This window comes from Salvelinus fontinalis, chromosome 11 (assembly GCF_029448725.1).
Source record: "Salvelinus fontinalis isolate EN_2023a chromosome 11, ASM2944872v1, whole genome shotgun sequence".
Lineage (NCBI taxonomy): Eukaryota > Metazoa > Chordata > Actinopteri > Salmoniformes > Salmonidae > Salvelinus > Salvelinus fontinalis.
The window spans coordinates 10,586,776-10,598,735 of record NC_074675.1 but is presented as its reverse complement, the minus strand read 5'-3'; the positions used below and the strand labels follow the sequence as shown (position 1 = coordinate 10,598,735).

Below are 11,960 nucleotides of genomic sequence, written 5' to 3'. Positions count from 1 at the left end.
TGTCCCCTAAGGCTCACATCTGCCAAAGTTACATTAAATCTTGCACGTTAATAGACCAATGCAAATATTACTCCACGGCTATGATGTCATGTCTCCTACAACTTTCAAAAATCATATTTAACGACATGATGCAGTTCTATGTCATGAATCGAAATTCCCATTGATGTTATTTGCGCAAAACTGAGCAAAGACATTTTTGTGTAGTCTCTTATTGTGATTGACCAATGTAGGCTTATTAGTGTGTTTACGCCAGTGGCGATTGATAGTGTTAGTGGCCTTGTGTGCCACACTATGATGGGTTATTCCAGAGTCTGTGATGAGCGCTGCGGTCGGTAGGTGTCTGTATGATAATAAGTTAGTGCGCGCGGCGTGCATGCAGTCAGTCTCTGATGGAACTCAGTGGAATACAGACTGGTGCCGCAACTGAGGCAGAAGTCGGGACAATTTCACTTCAATTTTGAGTTTATTACTCAATTTTATATGATGTTATTTTATTTTCTCTCACTTCAAGGGTGATCACACTCCGTTAAGACTGGGAAACAATAATGACAGTGTATTCACACGTTGGACAATAAATAGTCTGACTATCAGAAAGCATAAGAGGAAGAGAAATCACTGAATCATTTTCTGTGCTCTATCAATCTACAGTCAATTATTTGTTCCAAGAAAACGAGAAGTGTTGCGTTTGTGTGCGCGTGGATTTAATTTTCGGATATCTATCACCGTGTCAAGCAATATTGGACCAGTCCTACACAAATCTAGGCTGTGCTGATGTCGACCGCGGACAGACGCACCGCTGGATTGTAGCAGTGCCGATGGATTAAAGGGCAACCTTAAAACATTTGGAGGGCGCGAAGGGAGCGGGGCAGCAGGTATGAAAATCATGATTTTAGCATACTTGGTTAATTTTGTGCGCCCTATAATGATAGATAATGACACTTTTTTTCTTTAAATATGCTCAGTCAATCATTTTTGACATTTATTGCGTGCTACAAGATAATTAGTCTACAAGGAGCTCTCCTTCTAGGCACATGCCATTTCAACTTCTAGTTTTGATTTACATTTGATTGAGTTGTCAACTAACTTGAATTCAATGTGAAATAAACAATGTCACCATGTCATTGGATTTAGGTTAAAAGTTGGGTGAAAAAAAGAGGACCTTTCCTTAGTTAATAACTTTTTTGCAAATCCAATCAGTTTTCCACCTTGGTTCAACGTCATCACATTTGTTATTGTTGAAATGATGTGGAAACAACGTTGATAAAACCACTTTTTGCCCAGTGGGCAATCTCAAGAAGTTCTTAACTTGAATCTCATCAATATCCAATCAAGTCTGAAATAATTAGCGCGATAATGACTGGGTTCATTTTAGTCTTGATGTTGATCAGACTAGCTCACAGCATGAGTTTAATTGCCAGTCAATCGCCCTCATCTCGAGAAAGTGCACCTCGAATGATGTGTGGACCTGCATTTATTAGTCTATGCCAACAGCATCCGCTCATTATTTATTTTCTCTCGATCAAAAGTTGAACCACTGAAATTTCTGGCATCATTGTAACTATTTAGATTATCTTTTATAATTACAAATTAGACAGCCCTTAATCCTTATGTTCCCTAAATATGGTTCAACTGTCAAGTTAGTTGTCTATTTGGTCTTGGGGCCGTTAATAAGGGAAAACCATATATGGTGATTCTCCATCCACTCATTTTATACACAGACATCCATTGGTCTGCCAACAGTGCAACCATTGTTTATTCAGTGGGCTGCCATACAAGTCAGAGTTGCGGCTTCAACATTGGTCCACTGTCAAGGTCCACTACTAAATAGGCTTGTAAATTAACAGTCCAAAAGCATCAGAAGGGCAAGTGTGTCCTCTGGATAGTCATGCAACCTAATGACTAGCTGTTCAACCCAAGACAGCATACCAGAACGAAACCATAGGGGATGTATGTCGGCCAACTGAAATCTATGATAACATTTAAAACAACATGGATGCTAAACTACAAACATGCTCTCTCACTGTGGAGAAGCTAAATGTGTTTTGATCTGATCAAAACCTGGGTTTTCAATCAAATAGGTTGTCTGTCTCTTTCTATTTTAATGTGTGCCTGCACCTTACACCCTCCATACCAATTCAGAGGCACGAGGTGTTCTTGCATCAGCACCAGCAGCGTAAAGATTTACTGAGAGGCTTGATATGAAATGGACTTCAAAATGTGGTCTCAACCTACTGGCAGTCATAGCAAGTTAATGACAGCCTTGATACATACCATGATACACTATAAATCATATCAAGTAAATGTGGAGTCTGAAGAGCATTGTGGTGCTCAGGTATGACGTTATCATAAATCTCAGTCAATAGAATATCTAAGCTGTTTGTCAGGCTGCTACTTCTTAAAATATCCCATGTTTGTATCTCTCCTGCTCATCTCGTCTCACACTGACATTGTTAATCAGATGACATGAGCATTTGTCACCAGTGACAATTATATTACACCTCAGGGAGAGGGCATACGGATTTCAAAGACAGGAAGAATTTGCACTCACAGGAGGACGAACACGCACGTTAGTGAACACGCACACGCAGGTGCATGCATAGTAGTTAATCAACATCAATAACATCTACTGACAACTGCCTCAACTCCCTCAGACAGACAATTGATGGGCACATCCCTGGCTCTTATCAGACTGGCTACACTGTGAGGGGACATATCACAGAGGAATGCCCTCTCCAGCTGGGTGACCTGGTGCCAACTGTCTGCAGCTGTCTGGCCAGAGCCGGATGATGTTTCTCCAATGTCACATCCCTGGTGTGTACTGTGCCCTTTCCCATTCAGGACATTACCATTGATCCATCCATCTATGAATTTGAGAGTGGTTACATTTCCCTCAGCTCATTCCTTTGTTTTATCAAACAAAGTGGCAGGGGTTAGGCTGTTGAAATGACAGATTAGGCTTTTAAATGAGCAAAATGTCTTATTGGTGGGTTATGAACCCTACATTGACCTGCTGCTATATTAACCCATAAACCATTGTGGTTCAAGTCCCTCTGGAGCTTTTCTGTAGTGTCTGGCTTGACCTTTCAGTAAGAGTCAATGAGGCATCCTAGTTCAGGGGTTCCCGAAGTGGAATCTGAGGAGGTACTGCAGGGGGTCCATTGCAAGACCTCAATATATGTCAATATATATATTTTTTTAATACCTTTTTATGAATATTGCTAGCAAGAACAGTTTAATGAATTTTGTACGAGATGCGTGGAAAAAGTTTAGAGGGTACAATACAATGTAATATTATTCATCCACAATTTCTGTTAATCTTTTAGATGCCCAACATGGGCATGGGAGGCTCACAGGGATATTTGTATCCACAGTACTCCATCATTTACCATTTTTTTCTACTCAATTCTTCTTGTATTCTCCCAAAATGTTGTTTTGAACATAATGCAGTGTCATTTAAGCTTTAAAACTGCAGCTCTTTTACTCTGCCCTATGGCAAAATGTGTAGAAATGCAAGAAATTAGCTTTAAAACCGCAAAATGTACTCTCTGACTCCAGAGACTGTAAAATGTTCCTTCTCATGGTCCGAGACTTGATTAGTCTGGCCATGCACTGCAAAAGTCATAGTAAGACTGCTTGTATGCTATTTTAAATCACACTCTAAATAGGAGTTGCGTTCTGATATTCTGAGAGGGTCCCTGATATATTTGCTATCACAAAAGATGTCCCGGATGCAAAACAAGTTTGTGAACCCTTCTCCTAGTTCACTGACCGCAACCTTCAGGAGTTTGTTTTGACGACGTGCTGCTGTTTGGTGTTGCTGGTTCAGCTGACATTTCTGAGTTGGAAACTCATTCCACGGTCACAGATTGAAAAGGGTCACAGGTACATGACCTATAGTCCTAATGGTGATTCTATCAAATCAATACATTTAGGATTTAATCTAGTAGACAATTTCTCTAAGTCAGGCCTAGGTTACATGGGTAGAATATCCTTCCAAAGGACACACAGACAAACTAAATCGATGTAGCCTATGACCGTAAGTACTTTTGTCACAACTTTCAATATCATTGTGACATATCCTTGGTGTCACTTGAAAGGCGTTGGAATGTGATACATTTTATATTACTCCGCAAAGAGAGAACCTATACTGTAGCGCTCGACTGTTCTGGGCTCCATTTTCTTTGTGATCAAAACAAAAGACTTCAGAGGCCAAGCTCTCGCTCCTTTCTCCAGAAACTATAGAAATGTGTGAAAAAAATTGGTCGTTGATTGGCACCCGCTGTGCCTGCGTTTGATGTAAGTCGGAAGCGAGGGCTTTTTTACCCTCTCTCTCTGCCTGTCCCATTCTTTTTGATCAGCCTTTTCCAATTGGAGTTTAAACAAATTCACCAGCCGCAGAATAAATAAGAAAGCAGAAATGCCAAAATAACAGCAAGTCCCGCCCCTCACCACCTTCTCTATCTAACACAACCCCCCCACACACACACTCTTAACATACACCTCATAGATGTTATTTCCCTCTCTCCTACTCTCTCCCCCTTGCTCTCTATCCAATCTCCCATTTGTGGGCTTTGGCACTGTAGTGCCAGGGTTTTGATAGGTCCTCTCAGGATCCATTTGCCAACGCCGTGCGGACGCGTTCATTAGCATCATGTCCGACTTCGTTAGTCTTTGTTTAGAGGCTGAAGGCTTTGTTCCTTTTCCAATTTAACACATTGTCCGTGGTGTTTTCGACAATGTTCGCATCTCTCTGCCTTCTCCCCCCTCTCCATCTCTTTTGCGCTCTCTCTTTTATTCTCGCTCATTCTCTCTTTCCCTCTTGTCTCTGGAGAGGTACATTGTATATTTCACCATCAAATAATACTGAGTGAAGCACAGCTGTTTGGCACTGTGTTGTGCATCACATGCTTCTATAAGTGGTGGTTTCAATTTAGTAGGAGGAAAGAGGTTTAAAGTAGGATTAGCTATTGTGAAATATAAAGCATTTCACCATGCATTGAGTCACTTCCTGTTTGTGTGTTCTACTGACTAAAGGGTACTACATTGGCCTATCAAACTGGCCCTGTGAATCGTCTGTTTACTGTGGATGGTGATGGTTTTAAGTGGGTGGCCGAGAAGGTACTTGCCGTTGTCGACATTCGGTTTCAGCAATTGAGATGTGAGGCCCCTACCTTTTTAGACAACATTGCTTACACAATTATAAAAGAGTAGGTTATTGAACTTGATGCTCTTCTAAGTTCCATGTTGTTGACCAAGCCCACTGGGCAAAAACGGGTTGAATCAACGTTGTTTCCACGTACTTTTAACCAAAAATGAAATGTGATGACATTGAATCAATGGGGAAAACTGATTGGATTTGCAAAAAGTCAGTGTAAGGGAATTTCGTATTTTTTGACAGGGTGTTTGGTTGAATTCACGTTAGTTGACAACTCAACCAAATGTAAATCAAAACTAGATGTTGAATTGACATCAGTGCCCAGTGGGAAGCTTTGTTACGGTTTCCATGCTCATTACATGCGGACTCCATGTGTGCACACCAATCGAACATATCTATAACCTCTCCCTTTCTCTATACTTGTGATTGTCTCCGAAGATGGCTGGCAGCCATTGCTGTCCCAGAATCCTTCTCTTCTTGTGTGGTGGCTCTCACATCCCCTGTCCAAAATCCCCCCCCCCCCCCCCCCCCCCCCCTCTTCATGGGCTGTCCTCCAGTCGTCTGTGATCCTGTTTCACACCGCTGGTCTGCGTCCGCCTTTTCCCCACCAAGGCCGTTTTATCTCTCCTGCAGGGTCTTAGCAGGGCTCTGCGTGTGGCCCAGTGGCTTAACAACATGCGGCCTTCACGCAGCTTGCCAGCAAGGCCCAGAGAAGTCTCCACAAATACCAATACTCTTTTGACAGTAGGAAGAAAACTCTTTTCATTGCTTTTTGTTGGTTTGCGGGGCAAATCTGGAGCTACTTTAAAATGTTGTTTACCAGTAGGTCTCTGGCTCTTCAAAACTGACAACATTAATCCTTTGCGCTAAAGCCAAGGTTGTAGCTCCTGGAGGCAATTGCTGTCTTTAGGTCAAAGACAAGGTGACATCACAACCTCCAGACTGTCAATACCTGACTAGAGATCTAGACTAGCGCCCTTTACAAATGTCTGGCATCACACACACCTTCAACATAACTATGCAGTGCAAATAGTTTAGCAGATAACTTACTTCCTGTTCAAGTAAAATACATTTGTATTTGTAACATGCTTTGTAGACAACAGGTGTAGACTAACAGGGAAAGGCTTACTTACAGGTCCTTTTCCAACACTGCAGAGTTAAAAATAAGATAAAAAAGGGAATCATACACAGTGAATAAGGAATATAAATAACATGTAAAAATATCATGGCTATATACTGGGAGTGGAACAATAACATGGCTATATACTGGGAGTGGAACAATAACATGGCTATATACTGGGAGTGGAACAACATCATGGCTATATACTGGGAGTGGAACAATAACATGGCTATATACTGGGAGTGGAACAATAACATGGCTATATACAGGGAGTAGAAGTACCAAGTCGAGGTATTTGAGGTAGCTATGTACTCTTCATACAGTATAGGTAGGAGTAAAGTGACTAGGCAACAGGATAGATAATAGACAGCAGCAGCAGCGAGTGTGTGTGTGTGGGGCGTCAGTATGCATGTGTGTGGGCGTAAGTATTGTGTGTGTTTTGGGGTGTCAGTGTAAGTACTGTATGTATGAATTTGAGGGTAGTGGCCCGTGTGTGTCCATAGAGTCAGTGCAAGAGAGTTAGTGCAAAAAAGGGTCAATGCATTTAGTCCGGATAGCCATCTGATTAGCAGTCTTGTTTAGAGGTCTTATGGCTTGGAGGTAGCAGCTGTTCAGGGTCCTGTTGGTTCCAGACTTGGTACAATGGTACCACTTGCCATGCGGTAGCAGTGAGAACTGTCTGTGGCTTGGGTGGCTGAAGTCTTTGGATAAAAAATGTGACACCGCCTGGTATAGAGGTCCTGGATGGCAGAGAGCTCCGCCCCAGCGATGTACTGGGCCGTACACACTACCCTTTTTAGCGCCTTGCGGTCGGATGCCAAGCAGTTGCAATACCAAGTGGTGGTGTAGCTGTAGAACTTTGAGGATCTGAGGGCCCACGACAAATCTTTACAGCCTCTTGAGGGGGAAGAGGTGTGGTCGTGCCCTCTTCACGAGGGGGAGTGCACTCTTTAAGGCTGTGTTTGAGTGTTTGGACCATGATAGATCCTTAGTGATGTGGACACAGAGGAACTTGAAACTCTTGACCCGCTCCACTAATGCCCTGATGATGTCAATGAGGGCATGCTCAGCCTTCCATTTCCTGTAGTCTACGATCAGCTATTTGTCTTGCTGACGTTAAGGGAGATGTTGTTGTCCTTGCAAAACACTGCCAGGTCTCTAACCTCCCTATAGGCTATCTCATCGTCGTTGGTGATCAGGCCTACCACTGTCTTGTCATCGTAAAACTTAACACTGGTGTTGGAGTCGTGTACGGCCACGCAGTCGTGGGTGAACAGGGAGTACAGGAGGGAACTAACCACCCACCCCTGAGGTGGCCCCTTGTAAAGGGTCAGCGTGGCGGATGTATTGTTGCCTACCCTCACCACCTAGGTCCAAGCACATCAGAAAGACCAGGATCCAGTTGCAGAGGGAGGTGTTCAGTCCCAGGGTCCTTAGCTTAGTGATAACCTTAGGGTGCTTAGGGTTTTTGTCCTGTTGGAAGGTGAAACTTTACCCCAGTCCTAGTGTCTGAGCGCTATGGAGCAGATCTCTGTACTTTGCTTCCCCTCTGTGAAGCATGGTGGTGGCAGCATCATGCTGTGGTCAGTTGTAATGAACACGATGGGAGACAGAGAGCTGGTTTCAAGCGCAGGGCGCAGCAGGTGTTTATTATTAAAGGACCACAGGAGGAGGCAGGTAGCTGGGTCCAGGGGCAGGCAGAAGGTCATACACAGGGTGTCCAAACTAGGCAACAGTACAGGCAGGGAAAAGGCTAGTAACGTCATCTGGGAGATCAGGCAATAGGTTGATAACAGGAAATCCAATAGGCTAAAGTACAGGCAGGGAATAGGCAAAAGGCATCGCTAGTGAGGCAGGCAAAAACTGTCATACACGGGAGGAGTAAATTATGGGATAAACAGAGCTCCGACTAGAAGTGTGTCATAAAGCAAACAATACCTCACAATGATGGGGTGCAAAGAACTGAACTAAATAGTGTGTGATAATGACATACAGGTGTGTGAACAGGTGATCAGAATTCAAATGTTTGGGATCTGGAGAGTGAGCTCCGTTCATGGGATATATGTGTTTGAGAGTGTGAGTTGGAAGCAGATGGTACAGCAGTGGTGTAAAGTACTTAAGAAAAAATACTTTAAAGTACTACTTTACTAGTTTTTTGTGGTATCTTTACTTTACCATTTATTTTTTGGACAACTTTTACTCCACTACATTCCTAAAGAAAGGAATGTACTTTTTACTCCTTACATTTTCCCTGACACCCAAAAGTACTCGTTACATTTTGAATGCTTAGCAGGATAGGAAAATGGTCTAATTCACACACTTATCAAGAGAACATCCCTGGTCATCCCTACTGCCTTTGATCTGGCAGACTCACTAAACACTAATGCTTCGTTTGTAAATTATGTCTGACTGTTGAAATGTGTCCCTGGCTATCTAAATTTAAAAAACAAGAAAATCGTGCCGTCTGGGTTGCTTCATATAAGGAATTTAAATTATTTATACTTTTACTTTTGATACTTAAGTATATTTGGGTGCTGCGGGTAGTCTAGTGGTTAGAGCGTTGGACTAGTAACCAGAAGGTTGCAAGATTAAATCCCCGAGCTGACAAGGTAAAAATCTGTCGTTCTGCCCCTGAACAAGGCGGTTAACCCACTGTTCCTAGGCCATCATTGAAAAAAATAATTTGTTCTTAACTGACTTGCTTAGTAAAAGAGGAGGAGTAGGGATTGGACCAAAGCGCAGCGTTGTGATATGACATAATGATATTTATTAAAGTAAAGACGAAACACGAAAATATTTCAACAAACTACAAAACAAATAAACGAACGTAGACAGACCTGAACTAGAGAACTTACATATACGCGAAGAACCCGGTCCTGTGTGGCTCAGTTGGTAGAGCATGGCGCTTGCAACGCCAGGGTTGCGGGTTCAATTCCCATGGGGGGACCAGGGTTCAATTCCCACGGGGGGACCAGGATGAATATGTATGAACTTTCCAATTTGTAAGTCGCTCTGGATAAGAGCGTCTGCTAAATGACTTAAATGTAAATGTAAAAGAACGCATGAACAGGTACAGACTACACAAACGAACAAACGAAACAGTCCCTTGGAAGACAGCCACCCACCACAAACAATGTGAAACAACCTACCTATATATGGTTCTCAATCAGAGGAAAACGTAAACCACCTGCCTCTGATTGAGAGCCATGCAAGGTCAATTAACACTGACACTTAACATAGAACAAACACAGACTGCCCACCCAGCTCACGTCCTGACCCACTAAACACAACTATACAAAAGGAAAACAAGGTCAGGAACGTGACATTGAGTCCTTTTCTTTGAAGGTATCTTTACTTTAACTCAAGTAGGACAATTGGGTACCACTGGCTGTGGGGATGTTTTTCAGCGGCGGAGACTAGTCAGGATTGAAGGAAAGACAAATGAGCAAAGTACAGAGAGATCCTTGATAAAAAACCTGCTCCAGAGCGCTCAGGCACTAGGACTGGGGTAAAGTTTCACCTTCCAACAGGACAAAAACCCTAAACACACAGCTAAGTCAACACAAGAGTGGCTTTGGGAAATGTCTCTGAATGCCCGGACTTGAACCCGATTGAACATTTCTGGAATTACCTGAAAATAGCTATGCAGCGAAGCTCCCCATCCAACCTGACAGAGCTTGAGATGATCTGCAGAGAAGAATGGGAGAAACTCCCCAAATACAGGTGTGCCAAGCTTGTAGCATCATACCCAAGAAGACTCGAGGCTGTAATCGCTGCCAGAGGTGTTTCAACAAAGTACTAAGTAAAGGGTCTGAATACTTATTTCCGTATTTTTTTATTTATACATTTGCAAAAATGTCTAAAAACCTGTTTTTGCTTTGTCATTATGGGGTATTGTGTGTAGATTGATAAGGAATTTAAAAAAAAATCTATTTTACAATAAGGCTGTAACATAACAAAATGTGAAAAAAGTCAAGGGTTTTGAATACTAGCCTATTGGCATGCAGGTGGCGCCTAATTGTAGATTTGGAGACCCTAAGATGCAACAGACACATACACACATACATACACACATACAGAGCCTGGCTTGATCTGGCACTCTGCCTCCCTCAGGCTATTTAACGCGGGGGCTGTAACCTAAAGACTACCCTCAGAGACTGTGGCTTTCAATCTGACCACTTTCCTGCTCTTATCTGGTGAAGAGGCCATTTTAATAGCTTACAGCCAGTGCTCTATCAGGCAGCCGACTGTAGTGACGATGGAGATAAGGCTGACATGGAGTCAGGCAAGACTAAAAGGATAAGAAGACCACAGAAAAACAGGGGGGTTGAATCTTCCTCAAGGGAAAACACTGGCCTCAGGAATGCTGCGAAATATTAATAAGACCCCAATCAATTAATTAAAACTAACATTGTTCCTTGGTTACCGGGAACCAGCAAGAATAGCATGAAATATCTGGTAGTCAAATGCTATGACATAGTGATATAGCAGTCAATAGAATTGGCAGTTAAGTGTTTGTATGTTTTGTGTGTGTGCGGGCGTGCTGTGCATGCATGTGTTTGTGTGTATTGTAATTCTTTAAAAGAAAATTGACCAAGTTTTTATTTGTTTTGTAATTTTTTGTTGGGAGGTTTACAGGTCCAACATCAAATTCTATTAATATATTTTGGCTGCCACTGAAAAGAAAAAAAAAATAGTAAGAAATACAAATGACCATATTTGCAACGGCTTTCGTCGGTGGAAGGAGAGGACCAAAGCGCAGCGCGGTAAGTGTTCATCTTAATTTAATAATAATCAAAAAACAGAACACTTCAAATTCAAAACAACAAAAGTGAAAAACGAAACAGTTCTATCTGGTGCAGACACACAACGACTGAAAACAACCACCCACAAAACACAATAGAACACAGGCTACCTAAATATGGTTCCCAATCAGAGACAATGACTAACACCTGCCTCTGATTGAGAACCATATCAGGCCAAACGAGAAACCCCACATAGAAACAAAAAACATAGATAATACACACCCAACTCACGCCCTGACCACACTAAAACAAAGAAAATACAAAAGAACTATGGTCAGAACGTGACAATATTGAGGATATTGTAATAGTCAAGTTGGTAGTTAAAGAAAAATAAATCAAAAAGAGGTGGGCCTACACTCCCAACTCCCCATCCCATCCCCCCCTGGCATCCAGATAAAACCCTCCGCATAACACCCCTTCCCCGTGGGCCTGAAAGCAAGGAAAGTAAAAACATGAATATACAAAAGAAACGTCAATTTTTCAGGACCCTGTCTTTCAAAGTTAATTCGTAAAAATCCAAATAACTAAACAGATCTTCATTGTAAAGGGTTTAAACACGGTTTCCCATGCTTGTTCAATTAACCATAAACAATTAATGAACATGCACCTGTAGAACGGTCGTTAAGACACTAACAGCTTACAGACGGTAGGCAATTAAGGTCACAGTTATGAAAACTTAGGACATTAAAGAGGCCTTTCTACTGACTCTGAAAAACACCAAAAGAAAGATGCCCAGGGTCCCTGCTCATCTGCGTGAATGTGCCTTAGGCATGCTGCAAGGAGGCATGAGGACTGCAGATGTGGCCAGGGCAATAAATTGCAATGTCCGTACTGTGACGCCTAAGACAGCGCTACAGGGGGAAAGGACGGATAGCTCGTC

General features: G+C 42.5%; 1 protein-coding gene across 1 annotated transcript in view; it reads left to right on the top strand.

Moving 5' to 3' along the window:
- The first annotated feature begins 360 nt into the window (after window positions 1-360).
- The window catches only part of LOC129864992 (chemokine-like protein TAFA-2), a 56,711-nt gene continuing 45,111 nt past the window's right edge, over window positions 361-11,960 (top strand). Inside the window, exon 1 of the mRNA XM_055937373.1 lies at window positions 361-872. The gene's annotated coding sequence lies outside the window, so the exon portion shown is untranslated. The remainder of the gene's footprint in view (window positions 873-11,960) is intronic.